Source organism: Macaca fascicularis, chromosome 9 (genome assembly GCF_037993035.2).
Source record: "Macaca fascicularis isolate 582-1 chromosome 9, T2T-MFA8v1.1".
Classification (NCBI taxonomy): domain Eukaryota; kingdom Metazoa; phylum Chordata; class Mammalia; order Primates; family Cercopithecidae; genus Macaca; species Macaca fascicularis.
The window spans coordinates 5,093,724-5,108,923 of record NC_088383.1 but is presented as its reverse complement, the minus strand read 5'-3'; the positions used below and the strand labels follow the sequence as shown (position 1 = coordinate 5,108,923).

At 40.7% G+C, this 15,200-nt stretch overlaps 1 long non-coding RNA gene across 1 annotated transcript in view; it reads right to left on the bottom strand.

Annotated features, from left to right (window-relative positions):
• Positions 1 to 8,268: 8,268 nt before the first annotated feature.
• Positions 8,269 to 15,200, bottom strand: part of LOC135965001 (uncharacterized) — a 28,216-nt gene continuing 21,284 nt past the window's right edge. Inside the window, exon 3 of the long non-coding RNA XR_010577799.1 lies at positions 8,269 to 13,213. This is a non-coding gene — a long non-coding RNA (uncharacterized lncRNA). The remainder of the gene's footprint in view (positions 13,214 to 15,200) is intronic.

Genomic DNA, 15,200 nt, shown 5'->3' with positions numbered 1-15,200 from the left:
GGAAGGAGCCTTGTTTATCTTCACCGTCTGCAGCGTCTGGTCTAGTGCCTCTCTGAACAATGCGTTGCATGAATGAGTAAGAAACTTTGGAGAAAAATTCTGTCCCCTCTTTCCAGAGCTGCAGAACCCAGATGGCGTAACTGTGACACCGCAGGCCACCGTTGCAGCAAGCTCAGCAGAGATGGGCAGAGCACAGAAGGAGCTGTAGTGAGCCAGGCCCTTGGGGTTCTCAGGAAAAGGAAGAACTGTCAGTCTGAAGAGGTAACAATACCAGGCGCTCTCGTAGGCAGCTTCTCATTGCCTGAAAATGAAAATGTCATTTCTCAGCTTTATATAAAAGTCTCCAATTTGACCCCAAGCTACTTTTCTGAGCACTTGCTCCCAAGCCATCTTTTGTCCAATCCGGGGCATGTTTCAGGCGCATGAGAATCCTTGTTGCCGTTTACGCGTGGGCCCTGTGTCTTTCAGCCTCGATGTCTTTACGTTCATTTTCCTCTTATGAACTGAGCCTCCTGACCACACACACCTGCCATCGGCCTACCTTTCTTTCTAGATAGGGTTTTCATCGTCCTTCACCCAAAGAATCGTTCCTTAACATCTATCCAGAACTTTTACCAAAATCATTTCATATCATGATGCTTGCCCTTATCAGAGTGCACGTGGTTTATGATTATTGGAATCTATTAGAATCAGTGACGATCTTCCATGAAAGTTGGAGCCATTTTTGTGACTTCCTACCACCGACTTCAGGGTTGTGCACGTACTTCATCCTCAAAATACTTTCCGTATTACGTTGGATAGAATTTGCTTAGTGGAGCAGGTTTGAGACGGACTGTGCTCTGCTAAAACCTTGGGACTTGAACAACTTTGGAGAGGTCTTCATAGGACACTAGAAAGGAAACCATGAATTTCATGTGAATAGGACATATGAAGACTTTAAAAAGTCATTGCAAATACATGTACTTGAAATTCCTCACAAGTGGACCTCCAGTAGGAATGTGCCCTGGACTGGCCTTGTATCTGTCTCCTTCTGTCCATCCCTTCTCTGTGCAGCTTTATTCATTGCATCCAAATGCTCTCAGCGTGTATCCTCTAAGTAATACACATACTAAACAAATAGTTCCTTCTCCTGGCTGCTTGAAGAACTCAGCAGCTCTTTATACTCAACGCCTTGAACAATCCAAAGAAGTATGGCTTATTTGATCAAGTAATTCACACTAATGTTGAAGGGATATAATGTAAATACAGAAGGCAAGATAATAACTAAAGATGCAATCCTGTAACAGAAAGTAGGTTTGTACATTGTGGTGTATTAATAAGTGCTCAATTTCAGACACAAAGTAAGACAATGAAACACAAAAATCATAGTTAAAGAAACACCTTTGGCTGGACATGGTGGCTGATGCCTACAATCCCAGCACTTTGGAATGCAGAAGTGAGGCAAGTGGATCTGTTGAGCCCAGTAGTTCAAGTTCAGCCTGGGCAACATGGCGAAACCCCATCTGTACTAAAAATTAGAAAAAAAAAAAAAGTGGTGATGCACACTTGTAGTTCCAGCTACTTAGAATGCTGAGGTGGGAGGATTGCTTGAACTGGGGAGTTCAAGGCTGTAGTGAGCCGTGATGGCACCACTGCACTCTAGCCTGGGTGACCTGAGTGAGAGCCTGTCTCAAAAAACAAAACAAAAGCAAACAAACACTTTCTAGAGCATTAAAATAAATAAAATAGGAAATAAGAAGACCTACCATCCCGAGATATAACTGAATTAACATGTTTTGTAAAAGGCCACTTCTAGCATAACCGAAATAATATAGAAGGTGTGATCTAGAATTGAGGAATCATACTAATTAAACACGATCCTCCCTTTTGTGTCTTGTGGTTGTTCAGGTAAAAAAAAATCAATTATAATCTAGTTTTAAACTGCAAACTGCACAAACGGTTTCCTTAAATAAGTTCCCATCTGTGTGGTGATATCTCCCTATTCGAATCAGCTAATAGTTGAAGATCTAGTGACTCACAAGTGCCTCACTTTGCTTCTGAAATCCAGGAGAATATCTCACACTTGCTCCGCTTTAATCTTTCATTTGGTTCTTTCACTGTCATGGTTGCTCTTGAGGGGATGGTCCGTCACATCTGCTAATCGCTGCTTCGTTAAATGGAATCAGAGGATTCCAAAGAGCAAATGCTGAAAGCATGCCTCCGTGCCCAGGCCTGTTCAGCTCCCTCCCACCAGTGGAGTTGAGTTTTCATCTCTAGTCACAAGGTGTGTCTCTAAAACTGACAGAGGCGCATGGCGCTGAGGGCCAGGGAACATGGTGGAGATGGACGGGAGCTGTGTGTGTTCATCACGGAGAGACCTTCTAAGTTTATTTTTGCAGCTGTGTAGAGTTAGAGAGTGCTGTGGTGTCACCGTGAAAGAGGACATTCTCTTCCCTCCATTAAGATAATAATAATAAAATTCTTAAAAAACTAAAATACAAGGTGTATTCTAAAAGGAAATGTTGACAGCCAAGCCAAATGGGCAGATCAGTATCGGGATGCATGGTGACTCCAGCAGATTTCCTTCTGTTTGGGGAGATAGTCAGATGCTGAGAATTAAACCAACTTCAGATTTTTTTTTCTTTGCCCAAAGGCTGACAGAAATTAAGCAAGAAAAACTACTAAGAAATTCAATCCTGGTTTTTGTTTTGTTTTCATAGGTTATTGGGGAACAGGTGGTGTTTGCTTACATGAGTAAGTTCTTTAGTGGTGATTTGTGAGATTTCGGTGCACCCATCGCGTGAGCAGTATACACTTCACCCAATTTGTAGTCTTTTATTCCTCACCCCTTTTTCTCTCTTTCCCCTTGGGCCTGAAAGTCCATTGTGTCATTTTTATGCCTTTGCATTCTCATAACTTAGTTCCCACTTATGAGTGAGAACAAACAATGTTTGGTTTTCCATTCCTGAGTTACTTTGCTTAGAATAATGGTTTCCAATCTCATCCAGGTTGCTGTGAATGCCATTAATTTATTTCTTTTTATAGCTGAGTAGTATTCCATCATATACACATACCACAATTTCTTTATCTACTCGTTAATTGATGGGCATTCGGGCTGGTTTTACATTTTTGCGCTTGCAAATTGTGCTGCTATAAACATGCATGTGCAAGTATCTTTTTCATATAATGACTTCAAGAATCACATTTTCCATCAATTCGGACTTGTGGCCACGTCCTCTCCTAGGGAGTCCCTAGAATGTAGCCATTAATGGACAGAGTTGCACACCCTCCTTAAGTATCTTAGACCAAACAGGCAATGAGGGAAGGTTTATCTTCCACCACTGGGGAGGAACAAGAGTTTGGGAAACAGAGTGTTTTGGACACAGATTTATGACTGCTTTTCAGAAGTATTGAATTGAGAAGTCAATAACTATTAGGAAATATAAATAAAGAAGTCCTATTTTTGCTTACTCTGTGTGGTATTTGGCCTCACCAATGTTTAGGCCTCCTAAATACACAGCAGGAATGTGGTATGGCTTTTTGCCAGAGGATGCAGTCCAAATGTAATAACACACAGTTTCTTTGCTAGGCTGGAGTCAATACATTACTTCATTTTTTTTTAAGAGGTTGGTATAAGTATCATCTATTGATTGTAGCTTCAGGTATGAGATGGAAGGTTCTAGTCTGTTAACAAAATACACTGCCAAACAAAACAAAGCAAAATGTCCACGTTCCTCTGTTTTCAAAAGAATCAAATCATTCTGTGCATCAGAGAATGCCAAGACCAGCTCGGCTGGGGAGACCCTAACCCAGTGGTGCTAGAGGAATTAAAGACACACACACAGGAATACAGAGGTGTGAAGTGGGAAATCAGGGGTCTCACAGCCTTCAGAGCTGAGAGCCTCGAACAGAGATTTACCCACGTATTTATTAACAGCAAGCTAGTCATTAGCATTGTTTCTATAGATATTAGATTAACTAAAAGTATCCCTTATGGGAAACGAAGGGATGGGCCGAAATAAAGGGATGAGTTGGGCTAGTTATCTGCAGCAGGAGCATGTCCTTAAGGCACAGATCGCTCATGTGGTTGTTTGTGGCTTAAGAATGCCTGTAAGCGGTTTTCCACCCTGAGTGGGTCTGGTGTTCCTTGCCCTCATTCCAGTAAGCCCATAACCTTCCAGCATGGGCATTATGACCATTATGAACATGTCACAGTGCTGCAGAGATTTTGTTTATGGCCAGTTTTGGGGCCAGTTTATGGCCAGATTTTGGGTGGTCTGTTCCCAACAAGAGAAGCTATGCCTGGGATTTACTTTGGAGCATGTACATGGACGTTTGCAAAGAGATTAAATGTGGTGCCCTCAGGAGGCCAAGGGTCACCTTGGAAAGAACATCAGGTTGAGAGTCAGGGACTGCTTGCTTCATGCCAGGGCCACCTACACCAATGGAGGAGAAACCACCACTACCACTGCAGGAAACTGTGCACAGGAAGCCTCATTGCTCCTGTGGGACATATAGTGCCCTCTTCCGCTATGAAGATAGCATAGCGATTTCTAGAGGCCCACTGCATTTTTTAAAAAATGCATAAAAACAACATTCCAGGCTGATTGACAACAGTGGACAACTTCATTCAATCAATAGATATCACTTCAAGTACACATGGTATAGACTCAGATAATATACGAGAGAAATAGTTTCATTTGCAAAGCTTCTGGTTTCAAATCCAGGCTTAATTCTGTGGCCACAGCCAATATCATTATAAACTTTCAGTGGAATTTGATTTGGAAATCCTTATGGTACAATCAGGAGTTTACAGCCATTCTGTAATTCCTTGACCATGTGATTTTAGAACACGCAATCTGGTGGGATGGCAGATGTGATGGTTAATATTGAGTGTCAACTTGACGGAAGGATATAAAGTATTGTTCCCGGGTGTGTCTGTGAGGGTGTTGCCAAAGGAGATTAACATTTGAGTCAGTGGACTGAGAGAGGCAGACCCACCGTTAGTCTGGGTGAGCACCATCTAATCAGGCAGAAGCATGTAGAAGGAATAGACTGCCTGATTCTTCTGGCCTCCATCTTTCTCCTGTGCTGGATGCTTCCTCCCCTTGAACGTCAGATTCCAGGTTCTTCAGCTTTGGACTGTTGAACTTACACCAGTGTTTGCCAGGAGCTCTCGGGCCTTCGGCCACCGACAAAAGGCTGCACTGTCGGCTTCCCTACTTTAGAGGTCTTGGGACTCAAACTGGCTTCCTTACTCCTCAGCTTGCAGATGGCCTATTGTGGGAATTCACCTTGTGATCATGTGAGTCAATTCTCTTTAATAAACTCCCTTTAATATATACGTCTATCATATTAGTCCTGTCCCTCTAGGGAACCCTGACTGATACCCTGGAGATGACAGGGCAGCCATCTTGGATGCTGTGTCATTTTCTGGTCACCCTCTGTCAACTTGGGCAGAGGAGTATTGTCTTTCTACATATTTATGTATCCAGAGAGGACATGATTCATTTACTTAGTGAGTAACAGAATGCTAATACAGAAAAAGAGGGCAAACACATATATTAATTAGTTAGGAAAAAAATAAACCTATATGCCTAGGAATGAACACCACCATTATAAAAACTCATTACTTTCAGTTGCCCCCTTTTAATAATGTGTATTGGAAACTATTTGCATCATTAAAATGTCACTGAACTGGAATGGAAACAGCATGGTGGATTTGAATGGTTAATTATTATCTCTGAGGCAAAACACAAATGGCTCAAATGGTAAATATTCTCCAAGTAAAATTATTGTAAAATGCCCATGGTAATTAAGCAATATTTTCATTAACCAATAGCCTGCAAAAGCTTGTTAGCGTGATTAAAAACCTCACATATCTAACTTAGTAAATGATATATTCACATGTCCAGAAGATTACATGGTAGTGTTTTAAAAGTCTGGCAAATTCAAAACAAGAATTGAAAGAAAAAGTGAAAGCAAACTACTTTTTTTAAGGTAGCATTACTTAAAACAAAAGTACTTCTGAGTTACTTAACCAGAAAAATGATATCCTAGTAACTTTGTTGCACAGTATTAAAATTAGACAATGTGATCTTGGCTGAGCACCAAAACGGTCTCTTCTGAGACGCTCTCATGATCCGGAATTGTTTTCAGAATAACAGGAAAAGGGAGGAAAGTTGAGCTGAAAAACCCATCTGCTTCTAATTCAAAATTCCCAATAAACTCTTGTGCACCAGCTCCAAAAAAAGAAAGCCAAATTAAAACGTTGCTAATTTGAGGGAGCAAATGGAAAGATACTCTGAAAGATGAAGTCTCCTTTCTTTTAGAACGCCACTTTCTCGTCGTTACTGGAGATCCCATTGCCGTGTGTCTGGCTGATGTGGGGAGGTCCGGAGACTGTTTTTAAATTAAACATGCAGTTTGTCTGAGAAATGTGTCTTTCCTAATTGCTTGTTAAAATTATATCTAACCTGGAATAAAGAACCTTGTTTGTAGGCATCCCATTTGGAATTTTTTGTTTCATGGGTATTTTCAGCGTCTCCTGATTCCCGGTTTTTGAGAGGCACTCACTGAATGCTCTGTTTGTGGGTCTGCCCTCATGGCTCTGCGTTCAGGCCTGTTGCTGACCATCTGTCTGGGCTCTGTCTCTGGGCTGCCCTTGTGCTAGAGTTGTTTCCTAATTTTGCTGTAGGGTGGGAGAATGTGGGGAACAAGAGTAACTCAGACACGCAACAGAAAATGAAGGTTTCTTTGGTTGCCGATGCTTTGCTGTGATCTTTTGAAAATCCAGTTATATGCAATATTCCACCATGTACAGAGCAAAGAGAAAGATCTATTTCTTCACTACAGCTTGTAGCTTTTTTCAGCCTAACTTAATACTTAAGTGTCTTCGTAGAAACACGGGATTTCCAAAGACTGGCGTATTAGCATGGCGATGAGGTTCCCAACATGACACATAGGTTCTATCTATTATCTATGCATAATATAGATTTACATATAAATGAATACTAATTGTAGAAATGGAGAAAACAGTCAAGATTTAAATATGCAAGCAAAAGAGAAAGGCAAAATCAAACAAACTTACAAACATAAACCACTTCAGTTTCAGTAGCACAGCACTATTGAATTTTTAAAGATTTTGTATCTAAATTGGGAAAAGAAAGAGGTTTGAGTGTTATAATGAACCTTGGGTTCTTCAGTGAATTAAAGAGTAAATTATATTTTAAATTATAATTGAAAAATGAATATTTAGACAATATCCCTGAAGAGCTTAAATGCATATGAACGGGCTAGGTTTTATAAATAAAACACAATATAGACTGGCTTTTGCAGGGCTGAAGTCCAATTGATATAGTTGAAGTCAAAGTAAAATATAGAGACAAGTCTCTGAATCGAATGTTTTATTTGGCAATGACCAAACTGGAAGTCAGGGCATCAAGGTAGATTGGGTGGTCTTCAGGATGCCCAAAGATCAAAGGGGAGGCTGGGGATTTATTAGAAAGAGAAGTGTTACCTACTGCTTTGAAACAAAGTTCATTGGCACTAGAGATGCTTTGGGGAGCTGGCAAGTTCTGATAGGTGAGCAACAGGTCACAGGTCATCTTGGCAGCTACCAGGTAAAGCTGGTCCCAGTCAGGCTTGTGGAAAATGCAATTCTAGGAGCAGGTGCTATTTACCCTGAGTGCTTTCCCCCTCAGCCCACGACTCTGATTTAGTTTGGAATGATATGAATGACCCAGTTCGTATAATCAACTTTCACCACATCATTTCACACACAATGGTGTTGGGAAAGTTCAGTTCTAACAGGGCTCATTACTGAGTAAAAGTTCAAATGCCAGATGCTGCTGGTGGGTTAGAGGGTCCAGAACAGAACCATGTGCATGAAAACCCCAACATTGTAGGGCAAAAATAGACCCAGTGCTAGTCTCTCTCCCCCAGGACCGGCATGTTGAGTTCTACTGTCATTTAAAATAATATTCTAGGCCGGGCGCGGTGGCTCACGCCTGTAATCCCAGCACTTTGGGAGGCCGAGGCGGGCGGATCACAAGGTCAGGAGATCGAGACCACGGTGAAACCCCGTCTCTACTAAAAATACAAAAAATTAGCCGGGCGCCGTTGTGGGCGCCTGTAGTCCCAGCTACTCGGGAGGCTGAGGCAGGAGAATGGCGTGAACCCGGGAGGCGGAGCTTGCAGTGAGCCGAGATCGCGCCACTGCACTCCAGCCTGGGCGACAGAGCGAGACTCCGTCTCAAAAAAAAAATAAAAATAAAAATAAAATAAAATAATATTCTAATATCTTTCCGATCTTAAAATAATAGATTCCTTTTCTAAAAATGCAGGAAAAAGAAACTAATATAAGGATTAAAAATAAACGTCACCATAATTATTTTTACCAGGATATTAATAATATTCACATATATTTCTTCTCATTTTTATATCTATTTCTAAATACCTACAGATGTTTGTGAATATAGTTTTAAGAAAATTCAATCTATTCTGCATCACACTTTGATTTTCTACTTTTTCTTTCTTTCTTTTTCTTCTAAATTGTTTTCTAATTTACACAAGGCACTGAATGATTCTGAATCAAGATTGGCTGCATTTCCACTTCAAATTGTACAATGTAGAAGACACTGGGTGCATTTCACAGAAAACATGAGTCAATGATAGAGTGTTATCTTCCATATAATACAAAAATATTTTTATAACATAAGTAATGTCATCCCAAGTAGCATCTTTCATATAAAAATGCTAAAACTGGCAATGTGTTTTAAAGATTTCTGGCATTTATATTATATTTGTGTAAGATATTGCTGAATACCACATTTCAGCTTTTCTTTCTAAGCTTTAACACATAATCCTGTTTTCAAAACAAACTACACATATCTACACATATTTTCATTAGTGAAGTAGTACTCATCTTCTAGGAAATCCAACTTTAATTATAATCATCAAATAAATATTATTCTAATGTTTTTAAAACCTAAGAAAAAGCATGCTTTACTTCAAAATCAGCAGTGCATAGAGATTTTTAATTTTTCTTTCATTTTTATAAAAATCAGTTGCATATTTGAAAGCAATTCATAAGCCCTGTGGTTTTTTTGGAAGGTGCTTTTATGACTGTTGTAAGAAAATGTTCTCCATGTCAGTAACAAATGGCTGTCATGGAATTTTGGCAGCAAATGTTTCAGCCGTCCACATGAAATGGAGGAATATTTCTCCACTGAGATTAGTTTCTGTTATACTGTGTTACTGGAGAGAATGATAATGGAATTTCTCTTCTGGGCTTGTCATGGATAAAATATTGTATCCATTCTATCACATGAAAGGGAGGAGTAAGATCAGACAATATTTAAAGAGAGCGGCTTCCAGGATGGAGTCTTCCAAGGAAAATGCGGGGGTCCTGGTGATACTTTAAAAAGTTATCTTGTTGGAAGCCAGCTCTGTCTCACTGCTCAGGACAATGTTTGTACCGTAAACCTGGAGACAGTTCTAAATGACAAAATGTCAAATAATATGGCCATAGATCCACAGATTCAGGGTCTGTTCTCCCCCCAGAAAAACAACATACTTACAGAGATAGGTATGACCATACAATTAATATGTAATCATTCTGAAGGTTTAGAAAGGGGATTAATTGCATTTGGCCAACAGTAATGAAAGGTGCCCCCAACATCTTGACTCTGGCTTGCTTTCTCTGCAATCTGGTCAACGCTTCATCTTAGACGAGCACAGTAGATCTGCGTCGCCCTGTCCCAGACTAAGTGGGGGTGACTTTGAACACTGGCCGTGTGGTTCTTGGAGAGATGACATGTCACAGCAGGCTTAGTTGGTTCCAGGTATACACATACATGTGCATGCACATACACAGGTACACATACATGTGTGCACATATACACACAGACGTATGCACATACACTTGTGTGCACCCATATACACACAAGTATGTGCACATATGCACATGCACACACATCCACACATATACACACAAATATGTGCACATACACATCCACACATATACTCACAAATATGTGCACATACACATGTGTACACACATACACTCACAAGTATGTGCACATATGCACATGCACACACTCATGCACACATATATACACAAGTATTGCCCAAAGCCACATGCACACATATACACACAAGTATTGCACATAGCCACATGCACACATAAACACACATATACACACAATTATGTGCACATACACACATGCACACAGTCAAAGACAGGCAGGCCATTTCATGCCACCTCCTTCTAGACTGTCAAGGACACAGTTTTTTTTTTTTTTTCATCCAGTTTGGCTTCTTCATCAAAATATTTTTAACAAAAAATTCATGATGCATCTTTTTTAAGTTTCTTTTTTTAAAACAATTTCAGTTCCTCATTCACTTTAATCCAGTGATTTTTCAGAAACAAATGAACTAGCCACACTGCTTCTCCTCTTATGCCAATTGTCCTTGGAGTCTTTTTTTTTTTTTTTTTTTTGAGATGGAGTCTCACTTTGTCTGCCAGGCTAGAGTACAATGGCACAATCTCAGCTCACTGCAACCTCTGCTTCCTGGGTTCAAGCGATTCTCCCGCCTCAACCTCCCGAGTAGCTGTGATTACAGGCACACACCACAATACCTGAGTAATTTTTGTATTTTTAGTAGAGATAGGGTTTCACCATGTTGGCCAGGCTGGTCTCGAACCCCTGACCCTAAGTGATCTGCCCACTTGGACCTTCCAAAGTGCTGGGATTACAGGCATGAGCCACCACACCCGGCTGTCCTTGGAGTCTTTGATCTGTGCACTAAAGAACTGGCAAAGCCAATAATGTTCTCTCTCCCTTTGAGGATAAGAATTCTTTGGTCCACCCAGAATTTGTGTGGTCTTGCAGCTTCTAAAAACAAGTGGGAGGAAGAACAATGAAAACCTAGACACTACTGTTTAGCAAGTCTTCTTTGAATAGCATCGTGATTGGCTGCACATTGGTTTAACTTTCCTTCTACTTTGAGACTTCTGCTCCTGGATCACCAAAAAAACAACCCGAACTTGGTGTTCTAGGGCCCAGCAGCAGCCTGCAGTCCTGGCCGCTGTCTGTTCCCCTTCTTATTCCATATTTCTCTGTCTCCCTCACACCACCTGCTGAACTCAAGTCTGAGGGGACACTTATTTCTAAACCCAAGTCATGTCTATGGTAACAGAAGAAGCTGAGCAGGGGTCAGCTGAAGCTGCTGTCACTCATTCCTCTCAAGGCTGGGGTCCCTCATCTCCCTGTCTTACCTTCTATGGGTGTAAGGTTGCAACTCAGGCCCACGTGGAGCTCTGTGGAGTAATGTTGGTTGTCCTCCTCCAACCCTCAGCTGTCAGGTGGCCTGAGCTGCTCCAGGCCAGTGGTTCTCAACCTTGACAGCCTGCTATAATCCCAATGTCCAAGCCACATCAAGGCAGGGAGAGGACACATGTGTCTGCGTTTTGCCATCAGTGTCTACACACGCCAGCTCTGGAGTCAGACAGGCCTAACTTTAAATTCATGCTCTGTCACTTCTGAGCAAGCAGCAACTTTTGTCATGATGCAATTATTCTCTATGAAAGTGGTTCTACCACCTTAAAAATGGAAAGATTAACTCACGAGATTATAAATAACAAGGCTTAAAACAACCCAAAATATAAAAAACCAAAAATGAGAGAGAATGGATGGGGAGATATATTTTAAAATACCAGTGTATATAAGCGGGGTTTCCATAAATTTAATCTAACCATGGACATATTCAAAGGCACATGGACTTGTAGGAACATTTTCTAGAAAGTTTAAGTGCAGAATATGCGAAGCCTGTCAGAAAGTTTAACGGCACACGCACAAACAGAAAAACAAACTTCTTGTTTTCACTGGGTGTTTGACAAAATCATTTTGGGCAAGGCGTGAAGGTGACATGGGGCAGACAGAAAACAAAATTGCTCTGTTCCACGGTTTTTAAATCTTCTTCATCAGAGAGAATAACCTCCCCAGTTTGGAGAGGTGAGGTTAACCTGTTCAGATGGGCTGGATCAGGGCGTGCACTTCAATGTTTCCATGAACACAAGGCCCTGTGCTGCCTCAGGAACCTCCACGTGTGCAGGAAACTGACGATTCTTCATGAAAGGAAGACGTGCCACAGACTGGCTGTTTTCCTGATTTTCAAGGAGAAATTCTGCTGTTGAGCCTGGAAAAAATTCTACAGCAGTTTATGAGGCACATACAATAATTTATAGGGGTTTGCAAAAAACAGCAGGTTTTGCTAAGAACAGATGTAGAATGATCACTCTTTTGAAATAGCAATGCCAGGCGTGCAGCATCATCTCTCCATTTTTTTTGTTGTTGTTTCTTTGTTTGTTTTGTTTTGTTTTGAGATGGTCTTGCTGTGTCACCAGGCTGGACTGCAGTTGTGCGATCTCGGCTCACCGCAACCTCCACCTCCCAGGTTCCAGCCACTCTCCCACCTCAGCCTCCCCAGCAACTGGGATTACAGGAGCACACCACCATGTCTGGCTTTTTTTTTGTTTTTTTTTTTTTTTCTGAAGAGGCAGTTTGTTTTTTAGTAGAGGGAGAGTTTCACCATGTTGGCCAGGCAGGTCTCCAACTCCTGACCTCAAGTGATCCACCCGCCTTGGCCTCCCAAATTACTGGGACTACAGGTGTGAGCCACCGCGCCTGGCCAGCATCATCTGGTAAGCATATTTTTCTTAAATCCTGCGTGGTGGTTGACTCAGATTCAAGGAGTGTGAGTGTGGCACCTGGCCCCCCTCCGTTGGCAGAAACCAGTGAGAGGGAAGGAAGAGGCTCTGTTGGAGTGACATGGATCTGACAATCCCAAGGTGACCCCTGCCTGGAGGCTGCCTTGTGTCAAAGTGCTCTGATTTGGTTCGGGGACAGGGTACTGTGAGTGTCTGGGATGATGATGACTAGGCTATCACAGCAGGGCAATCCCCAGAGGAAAGTGTCTCAGGAAGGAGATAGCATGGCCACACTTGAGGAGGCTGGTGAGAAGACGTTTCCACTGGGTGCAGTGATATGGAAAGGGCTGGTAAAATCGGTAAGAGCCATTCCGGGGGGCACAGCAGGAAGGCATCACTGGACAGGAGATGAGCAAGAGGACACTTCCTGACGATGATGGCAGAAGGAAAGCAGGTGTCGACTTTTTCTCTCTTCTGAAGCAAAATAAACAATTCCAAAGGGATTGTGTTAAAGACACAAATCTGTAATGAAAGGGATAATGCAACAGGTAAAAACATCATCACACTTAAAAAAAAAATTCGAAAAGTAAAAACATTGGCACACTTAAAAAACATTGGTAAATTTGTATAGATTTAGGGGGTACAAGTGCAGATTTCTTCCAAAAAAAAAAACTTAAAAAGAAAACACTTTGGTTATGCACAACATAAACCCGCAGAGAAAACATGAACCCGCAGGTTTAGAGAAAACATAAATCTGAAGAATAGAGAAACGTATTCGGAAACTATGCATCCAACAAAGGTCCAATCTAATCTCTAGAATCTACAAGGAACTCAACTCCACAAGAAAAAAGCAAACAACCTGATTTAAAATTGGGCAAGGACATGAACAGACATTTTTCACTGTGCAGCAATGAAGCCTGGGCTTTCATTGTACCCGTTACCCAAGTAGTTAATGCTGTACTCGGTAGTTAATTTTTAAACTCGCACTCCCCAAAGCCTTCTATATTTTAGAGTCTCCAGTGTCTATTATTCCACCCTGTAGGTGCATGTGTACCCACTGTTTAGCTACCACTTAAGTGTGAGAACATGTAGTATTTGACTTTATTTCTGAGTTATTTCACCTAGGACAATGGCCTCCAGTTCCATCCCTGTTGCTATAAAAGACAATTTCATTCTTTTCATGGCTCAGTAGTATTCCATGGTATATATACACCACATTTTCTTTATCCAATTCTCCAATAGTGGACATGTAGGTCAATTTCCTATCTTTGCTATTGTGAATAGTGCTGCAGTGAGCACATGATGGCAGCTCTCTTTTTTATATAGTTACTTCTTTCCCTTTGGGTAGATACCCAGGAGTAAAGTCACTGAAATGAATGTAGTTCTACTTTTAACTCTTTGAGAAATCTCCTGGCTGTTTTCCATAGAGGTTATTCTAATTTACATTCCCACTAATGGTGTATAAGGGTTTGTTTTGCTCCACATTTTGCTAACATTGGTTTTAGAAATTTTTAAGAATAGCCCTTATGACTGGTGTAAGAAGGTGTCACAATTGTGGCTTTAATATGCATTTATCTAATGATTAGTGATGTTGAGCTTTTCTTCATAAGTTTGTTGACTACATGAATGTCTTCTTTTGAAAAATGTCTGTTCATATCCTTTGCCCAATTTTTAATCAGGTTGTTTGCTTTTTTTCTTGTGGAGTTGAGTTCCTTGTAAATTCTGGAGATTAGATTAGACCTTTGTTGGATGTATAATTTGCAAATATGTTTCCTCATTTTGCAGGTTTATGTTTATCTATTGATTTATTTATTTTTTTTTTTTGCTGTGTTTACTTTAATTAAGTCCCATTTGTCTATTTTTGTTTTGTTGCATTTGCTTTTGAAGACATGGTCATAAATTCTTTGTCTAGGCCAATGTTCACAATAGTTTTTTCTAGGTTGTCTCCTGGAAGTCTGATATTTAAGTCTTTAATTTATCTTTAGTTAATTTATGTACGTGATAGGAGGTCTGAGTCTACTTTCATTCATCTGCATGTGGCTATCTAAGTTTCCAAGCACCATTTATTGAATAGGATGCCATTTCCCCAATGTACATTCTTGTTGACTTTGTTGAAGATCAGTTGGGTATGTGACTTTATTCTTGCTTCTCTATTCTGTTTCACTGATCCGTGTGTCTGTTTTTATAACAGCACCACACTGTTTTAGTTGCTATAGCCTTGTAGTATAATTTAAAGTCAGGTCATGTAATGTCTCCAGCTTTGGTCTTTTTGCTTGGGGTTGCTTTGGCTATTCAGGCTCTTTTTTGAGTCCATGTGAATTTTAAGACTTTTTTTCTAATTCTGTCAGTACACTTTTAAAAGCTACAAAGCAGATGTATGACAGTAACTACTGACCCAGAGAAATAGAATCCAAACCTGGATGTGAGGAAATATTTAGCTAATTATTTATTTAATTATGGTCATAAAACAAGGAACCACTTAATATTTGAGAAAAGCCTCTAACATGAA